The sequence below is a fragment of the Octodon degus genome, unplaced genomic scaffold, assembly GCF_000260255.1.
Source record: "Octodon degus isolate 3935 unplaced genomic scaffold, OctDeg1.0 scaffold00111, whole genome shotgun sequence".
In the NCBI taxonomy this organism is placed as follows: domain Eukaryota; kingdom Metazoa; phylum Chordata; class Mammalia; order Rodentia; family Octodontidae; genus Octodon; species Octodon degus.
In genome coordinates this window covers 9,393,691-9,402,351 of record NW_004524687.1, presented here as the reverse complement: position 1 = coordinate 9,402,351, position 8,661 = coordinate 9,393,691, and the positions used below count along the sequence as shown (strand labels likewise).

The 8,661-nt window shown below is 41.4% G+C and overlaps 2 pseudogenes; both read left to right on the top strand.

Annotated features, from left to right (window-relative positions):
* The first annotated feature begins 2,953 nt into the window (after positions 1-2,953).
* On the top strand, positions 2,954-3,359 carry LOC101581067 (annotated as a pseudogene).
* A 3,860-nt stretch (positions 3,360-7,219) lies between these two features.
* Positions 7,220-8,175, top strand: LOC101568473 (annotated as a pseudogene).
* The last annotated feature ends 486 nt before the right edge of the window (positions 8,176-8,661 follow it).

Genomic DNA, 8,661 nt, shown 5'->3' with positions numbered 1-8,661 from the left:
AAAAAAAAAAGAAGTCAACCAACAACAAATGTTGGAGAGGCTGTGGGGGAAAACAAACCCTTCTCCACTGCTGGTCGGAATGTAGACTGGTGCAACCATTATGGAAATCAATTTGGAGACTCCTTAAAAAACTAGAACTGGAAATCCCATTCAAACCAGCTATCTCCCTACTGGGAATTTTCCCAAAGGAACTGAAAACATCATACCATAGTGATATATGTTTGCCTATGTTTATAGCAGTTCAATTTGTGATAGCTACATCTTGGAAACAACCAAGATGCCCATCACCTGAGGAATGGATGAAAAAAATGTCGTACTTTTATACAATGGAGTACTATTCAGCTATAAAGAATGATAAACTCAAAGCCTTTATACTGAAGTGGATGCCACTTGAAGATATACTTATGAGTGAAATAAACCAGACCCACATGTGTAAATATCATATAATCTCCCTAGTATAAGAACTCAAAGGAAGAAATAAAAATAGAAAGGCATAACACAATTACAAGGACAGCGAGAACTTGAGGACTAGACAATGAAGAGAGGGCAAGGAGAAAAGCTAGGAAACATGACAGGGGAAAAAAAACATACATTTATATGCACAAGATGTAAAAGGCAATGGTCCTGAGAATCTTCAGCAGGTTTTCAAAACTAGCAGCTAATTGGTAGGATTCTCACCCTGACTAACCATATATGCTGATGCCTGTGAACTAAGCAACTGCACTGAAGAAAGCAATAGTAATGGTAGGGACATGCTTTCAATGCCTGTCATTCTAGTCTTCTAATTACATACTGTGTCATGATACAGAAATTAGTGTCATACTGTCACTCAAGTAAATGTTTGTTTTTTTAAAAAGGGGGGGTAATAAATGAATTCAAGAGACAAAAAAAGTCACAGGACTGTCCTGCTAGCAGGCCATATAATGTTAGGTTTTTACATTTCTGTGTAAAAATAAGTAAATGCTTATTCTCATTTTTTAAAATATTTTTTATCTTTTTAATGTTTTTTAACTCATATTCTGAAGAGACTCAAAGTTTCACATATCAATACCTGATGGAAAATACCTGTTCCATGTTATGTCTACAATGTTTGACATCCAGACAGATAGTGAGGTTAAGCTCAATTGCCTATGTTGTAGGACAATAATAATAAGCCTCTCTTCCAGAGGGCTAACAACCTAAGCTTGAAGACAAAAAAATCACAGAAAAAGAAGGACTGCAAGACAGCCAACAATTTGGCTCTAGCCTTTCAAGGTCAGTGAAGTCTCAGGACATAGGAGAACCTGTACTATAACATCATGTAACTCAGTTGTGTTCCAAATTTTGTGATCAAGAATATTATGGGGCCACAGAGGAAAATAAATGATGATGTAGAGTGTGACTAAGTCACATGGAAAGAAAACATTCTCTCAGGCTTTCATAGAGAGCAAAGTGGTCAAGCAATGGCTGTGACTCATCCACATGGCTGTCACTGACAAAGGATCTACAAACTATGGTACAGGGTTTCAGGTTAAATCCTGAGGGGAAATACAAATATACTTATGAAATACAAAAGTTACATTTCTTGTTATATAGGTCTTGCTTTATCTTGGCTTTAACCATCCAGCAGAAAAGTATGAAAATGAAGTATAGAAAGTAAAGTCATATAAACATGCTGAGCTGTAAAAGGCTCAAGTCAACAACTTCAGACATTGCCAGTCCTACAGAAAACCCACTACTAATATGGACTACTGGACTATATTTGGGATATTTTGCTGAATTCATGCACCTACAGTATTTAAATGACAATGGAATGCCTTCCTTGACAAAATTAACCAAAAAAGTGGGATAGAAGTGAAAGACCATTTTGTATCTGTATACTCAAAATAGTTAGGATAGATATATAGCTCCATTCTCTTAATTCAATGAATAGAGAGATTTTTTTTCTAATAGTGTTTGAGACAGGATATCATATCTGCCTTTTTTACAATGAATAACCACTAAGACAACAATATGCAATGTATTAATTGTTGAAAATGTGCTAGTGATAGGTTGTGAAACTTTCTCATTGCTATTTATTTCTCAATAAAACTATTTTTTTTAAAAAAACCAAATACCTTGAGATAATCAACAGATAGAGAAAATGAATCACATGTTGGAAGCAGTAAAACCACCTGTTACAACCTTGGGCAGAAGGCTTACAATGGTGGTGGGATGTTCTTGTTGCCACTCCCAGTAGCTTCCATGTTTCTCTGCATTTGCATGTCTATTCTCCAGCAGCCACTGGTATAGCCATCTTTCTACCTTTCCTTTGACTTGCATTTAAAAGAAGCTCCAAAGTGACCATGGCCCCCATTGGGAAGGAAGTCTGAAAGGCAGGGCCCTCTGTGGCTCCAGGCTGGTGGTCTGTACTTATAGAAGAGTCTCCATAATTTAGTAATGGGTATAACCCTAGAGTTAGGAGTCAGCCATGCATCAGATCTGAATATTGTGCAAAGACCAGTCCAAAAGGAAGCAGCTGCAATCTTCAGCAGAGGATACCTCAGGGAGAGAAGTCAGACATTTCATATATTACACAAACCTATACTGTTTGAATATTGTGTAGCCATTGTATTGTACTTCATGCAAATTTTTCAGCTTTGTGTACTGATCAGATTACTGTTGTTAAAATAAAATACCTGAGATATACAACCTAAAGGAGAGGTTAATTTTGACTCATGGTTTTAGAGATTCTAGTCCATGGTCAGCTGTCTCCAAGGCAGGAATATCACAGTAGAAGATATAGCAGAGAGAATGTTACTCATCTCCTAGTGTCCAGAGAAAAGAAAAAGATCCAGAGAGGAAGGAGGCCAGTAACCAAATACTGTCCCCAAGGTTACACTGAGAAGTGCACTAATCTTCCAGGCCTCCCTCCACCTAAGAAAATTGATAGTCAAGATTAACTACTATAGTTCTTTCCTTGGGACCCACCAACATGGGCCACGTTCATACTAACACAGTGAAGAAGGCAGCCCATGTCATCATTGAGAAGTATTATATGCGCCTGGGAAATGACTTCCATATCAACAAGCACGTGTGTGAAGAAATCACCATTATCCCCAGCAAGAAGCTCCACAATGAGGTAGCAGGCTGTGTCACATCTGATGAAGCAGATACAGTGGGGCCCTGTGCAGGGTATTTCCATCAAGTTGCAGGAGGAGAGAGAAAGGACAGATAATTACATCCCTGGGGTCTCAGCCTTGGATCAGGAAATCATTGAAGTAGATCCTGACACTAAGAAAATACTGAAGCTTTTGGACTTTGGTAGCCTCTCCAACCTGCAGGTCACACAGCCTACCATCGGGATGAATTTCAAAACACCACGTGGAGCTGTTTGAATCTTTTTGCTATGCTGTAATGTCAATAAATTTGGGATAATGAAAAAAAAAAAGAAAAGATTAACCACTATAGGGCTGGCAAAATAGCTCAGCAGACTAAGCACCTTCTTAGGCAAGCACAGAGACCAGGGTTCGATCCAGGTACTGCATGCTGCTCTGGTCCCACCCCCAGCGCACTAAGCCAGCCACCAAGACTGAGCGTGGTGGTGTAGTCCTGTAATCCCAGTGCTGGGGAGGCAGAAAACAGGAGGATCACTTTGAGTCCAAGCTGCATAGTGAGACTCTGTACAAACTACATTTTTAAAAAAAGGTTAACCACTACACCTATCAAGAAGGACAAAAACTCCCTGCTTTCCATAAGACAGAACACCATCCCAGGATCCCAATAAATTACCTGATACTGTGGCATAAAATATAAAGTCAGGAGGAGTGCCGCATGCCTGAAATCCCACTTACTCAGAAGGCTGAGGCAAGAGGGTCACAAGTCACAGGCCAGCCTAGATAATTTATTGACATCCTGTACTGAAAGTTAAAACAAAAATTAAAAGGGCTAAGGATGTAGCTTAGCCCTAAGTACTCTACCATAGAGTACTTGCCAAGCATGCAGGTTGTCCTGGGTTTCATCTCCAGTACCAGAAAGAAGAAAAAAAGTGAAGTCCAACACTTTCATTGCCCCCAGACCATGATAGTAATAAAGAGGAAGGAAAAAAAGAGGAAGGAAACTTTGGGGCCAGCCAATAAGCATCTAATTCCACAACTAAAGCTAACTTGCAAGACTTGTTGAAAAAGACTCTTGAAATTTCTCATCCTGGTCCCTTTTCCTCCCTCTCTGTGTGACATAGGGGGAAACAAAGGTAACAGACAAGGTCAGTCCCTGCTCAGGGCCTCCCCTAGTCTCTGCAAAATGCCCAGCGGCTGGAGACAGGAGGGACTGGTGAGGTCAGCACAGTACAACCCATGCATGTTGTCTCAGTGAGTTAAAGAATGAAATTATGGACAGAAAGGAGTTAAGGAGAAATTGTTTATTGGAAGTATAAGAAGAAAGAAAGCTCCTGGTTGGGAGGGACCCAAGAGGGTCATGAGAGTGGGAGGGTAGACAGAACTCTTTGTCCAGAATCTTTTATGGATAAGCAGGGCTCAGGAATCTGCACAGCATTGAGGGGTCACCTATCACAGGCTGCTCCACAGGTTTAGAAAAACCAGTTGAGACTCAGGCTCTCTGATCAGAGGTTAAAGAAAATCATGAACTCAGCCAGCAGATTTCAAAGAAAATCTATTTCAAAGGAAACCACTTACTCTGCATTTTTAAATTCCTCAAAATCCACCCTGGAGGTAAAGAGGTGTTGTTAGGTAACTTGATATATTCTATTCTGCCTGTTTTTAATATGAACTTTTACCATTTTTCTTATGTTTGCTTTTACATTCTAAGATTGTGTGGCTTGAATGAACTCTTCACTCAAGTGTGTATGGCATTCTCTTTGTCCAGCTTACTAGCCTGACTCCATCCTAGGCTCTATCCCTCATTCCATCATTTAAGGAACTGAACTGCCTCTTACACTGGGAGTTCTCAGCTACAGTCAGCTCTTCAGCCTCAGAGAAGCTACTTTTAGAGCAGTGTTTCTCACAGTGGGAGTTGGACCACAGCAGCTCTTGGGGAGCTCTTGGGAACACAAGTTCTTGGATCTCTCTCACCTCCACTGGGAGCTCAGAGGGCTCAGTCTTAACATCTGTGTTTTCCACACCCTCTGGGGGATTATGAGGCACAGAAAGCTTGAGAACCTCTTCCCTCCACATCTCTTTACCCTTAAGGGCAGCCACAGCCTGAGGCCCCTGAACAGGCCCCATCCCAGCTGTGGGATGCTAGGAGCATTTTATTCTCCAGGAAGAGATGAGTTTCCTGTCTGAAACCCTAGGGAGAAAGAGTAACTGCTGTTTGTTTGTGTTTCCAGAACTTCTTGTGCAGAAACTTTCAAATTTCTAACACTACACACAACAGTGAAAAATACAGATTTAAAAAAAAAAATCAAAGAAAAAAGATCAACCGAAGGCCAGCCCTCTTCTCACAAAAGAAGGGCACAGGCTCAGGAACCAGAATGTCTGAGCCCTGACCCTTGCTGGGTATGTGACCTCAAGAGGTTACTTAGTGTCTCTGTCCAACAGTTGTCTTATCTGTGGGATGGGGCAGTAACACAAGTAAGGTGCCTGGCAAGTGGTACTGGTCTTTATCAGTATATAGATACCTATTATTATGGCTGGCAAGATACCTTAGAGGACTAAGCACTTGCTTAGGCAGGCACAGGGGCCAGGGTTCGATCCCTGGCACAGCATGCTGCGCAGGTCCCAGGCGTGCTAAAACAATGATGGAGTCTGGGCGTGGTGGCACACATCTGTAATCCCAGCACTGGGGAGGCAGAAAACAGGAGAATCACTACAAGTCCAAGCTGCATAGTGACACCCTACACACACACACACACACACACACCTATTACTGAAATAAAATAAATGAAGAATGACTTACAGGAAGAGGAGGCAGAGGCTGGCTGGAAACAAGAATAAAGTGCTTCAATTCACATTTTATTATGTCAGAAGCTTTCTAAACCAGAGTCACTTTAAGACCCTGGGGCCATCTACCTTTACCTTTCTCCTAGAGCACCACTTAGAGGGGCAGCCACACCCATCATGCTGTGTGGTTAGAACCCTGCAGATGGAAGGCAGCAGCTGAACCCCAGGCAAGTACTGAAGGAGAGTAGATGAGCCCTGCGCAAAGAACACAGCAAAGTAAGCGGCCTGGGGGCAGGGGAGGCTGAGAGCCAGACAACCCAGCAGGGAGGAGGCAGTCCTGGGAAGCAGGTGAAATGTAACCCACTAAGGAGGAAAGCACTGTTGAGTACCTTGACGTTCATTGTTTCTTCCTTTTTACTCACAGAATACTAATTTTTGCATGTTGCCACTCATGAAGATAATATAGTCCAGCATCCTCTGGGGTTGTGTGGCTACATATTTGAGTGTTGACCAATGAAAGATAAGTTGAAATAAGCTTGAACTCTCTTCTTCCTTCTTGCTGTCCCAAATCCAGGCTCGAAAGCCAGGATGCCTAGCAGCTCTCCAAGGCCAAGAGGTAACCTTTGGCCTACCTCTTGAGGTTAGAAATAAACTCATTGAGAAATAAACTCTTAAATTATTAAACTATGTTTTTTTCTATTTTCTAATATAGGCAGACAAGCGTAATCCAAAATGATACAGAAACTTAAGTAAATGATCTAGTAAGACTTTAAAGTTTATAAATATACAACAAATCCAGGGAATTTTAACTGTAAGACATTAGTTCCTACAAAAAAAAAGAAACAAAAAAAAATCTCAAATGGAAAATGAGAGATAAAGAGAAAATTTTCATGAAGATAAACTAATAATTGCAAGGGAAAGATATTTTAAAATCTTAAATTTGGGGGCCGGGGAGATGACTCAGTGGAATAAGTGCTTCCCTGGCAAGCACAAGGGCCTGAGTTCAATCCCCAGTTCCACCAAAAAAAAAAAGCTTAAATTTGTATGCATTTGGTGTGACAGATTGAGACTGTGTGACTATGTAAGGTTTTTGGCATTGTGGAGAAACACTAACAGAGGTAAAAAGAAAACGTTTATCACCAGCATGGTAGGACTGCAGGAGACTGGAAGGACCCTTGGAGGAGGAAGCTGGGGACTGGGGGGAGGGGCAGATATCAGTTGGATAAAGGGTAATGTTTATATTGGTGGGTGAAGCATCCTGTCAGGAGAGGATTGGAGGGTTGTTGGCACATTTGCCAAAAGGAAGTGGGAGGTTTATTTGGGGACTGGAAGAAGAATATGGAAGTTAGTTTTGGAGGGACATGTTGTTCATTCTGGGGTCCAAAGCAATGTTAGATCATCACCATGATGACCTTGGTAGAATTTTTTTTGATCCTACTATGAGCAAGAAATAAAAGAAGAAGAAGCCCTTTATGTTAGATGAGGAAGGGGGTGCCCAGATAGAAGAAACCCAGCCTTCAGAAACAAAAGAAGTAGAGCCTGAATCAACTGAAGACAAAGATGTAGAAGCCAATGAAGAGGACAGTAGGAAGAAACAGGCTTCTGATGGTCTAGATGACTTGAATTTCTTTAATCAAAAGAAAAAGAAGAAAAAAACCAAAAAAAAAGATATTTGATATTGATGAAGCACAAGAGGGTATAAAGGATCTTAATATTGAAAGTGACATCCAAGAGCCAGCTGGGCCAGAGGATGACCTTGATATTAGGCTTTAGAAGATGAAGACAGCAAAAAAGATGATGGCATTTCATTCAGTAACCAGACAGGAAGAGAGAAACTACACATATGAAGAGCTAGTGAATTGACTATTGAACATCATGAGGGAAAAGAATCCAGATATGGCTGCAGGAGAGAAAAGAAAATTTGTCATGAAACCTCTACAGGTTGTCCAAGTAGGAACCAAGAAATTCTTTTTTCACTTTTACAGATATCTGTAAACTATTACATTGTCAGCCCAAACATTTCCTTGCATTTTATTGGCAGAATTGGGTTATAAGTGGTTCTATAGATGGCAATAACCAACTTGTAATCAAAAGAAGATTCCAACAGAAACAGATAGAAAATGTCTTAAGAAGATATATCAAGGAATATGTCACTTATCACACATGTCGATCACCAGATACAATTCTTCAGAAGAACACCTGCCTCTGTTTCTTACAGTGTGAAACTCATCATTCTCAGTGCCCTGTTGGCAGTATCAAAACTGGCTTCCAGGCTATCATGGGCAAGCGAGCACAGCTCCATGCCAAACCTAACTGATGTGTTAATCACCACTGATTTTGCGAAGTGTATTCTGAGGAATTGGCTGGACAGGATTACCATCAGGGTGAATTCATCATTGTATTAAAAACAAGGAAAAAAAGCTGCCAAGTTCTTTGGTGAGTGGTTAGTTGATCTGAAATCCTTGCCAATGCTCAAACTGTTGACATACTTATTGCCTACATAAACAGCTGTCAGAGAAACATCATGGGGTAAGGAGGTGCTTTATTAAAAATTGTTCATAGGAGTCCTAGCCCCAGCCCATTGAGTGGGTGGGAGAGCTTCTGGCTACCCTGCGCTGGCTGTACCTACTGGTCCCAGCCCAGGTGCAGCATGGGTGAGACCCTCTTCTGCTCCCTTGGGACGCCCGCCACCACTCCACAGCACATCCCCTACCCTTTCTGCCCAATAGGAATTTCTGCCACTTTCCGGGAACTCAAAGATCCATTCCTAGCCCAGGCCCAGTGAGTGTGTGAGAGACCTTCC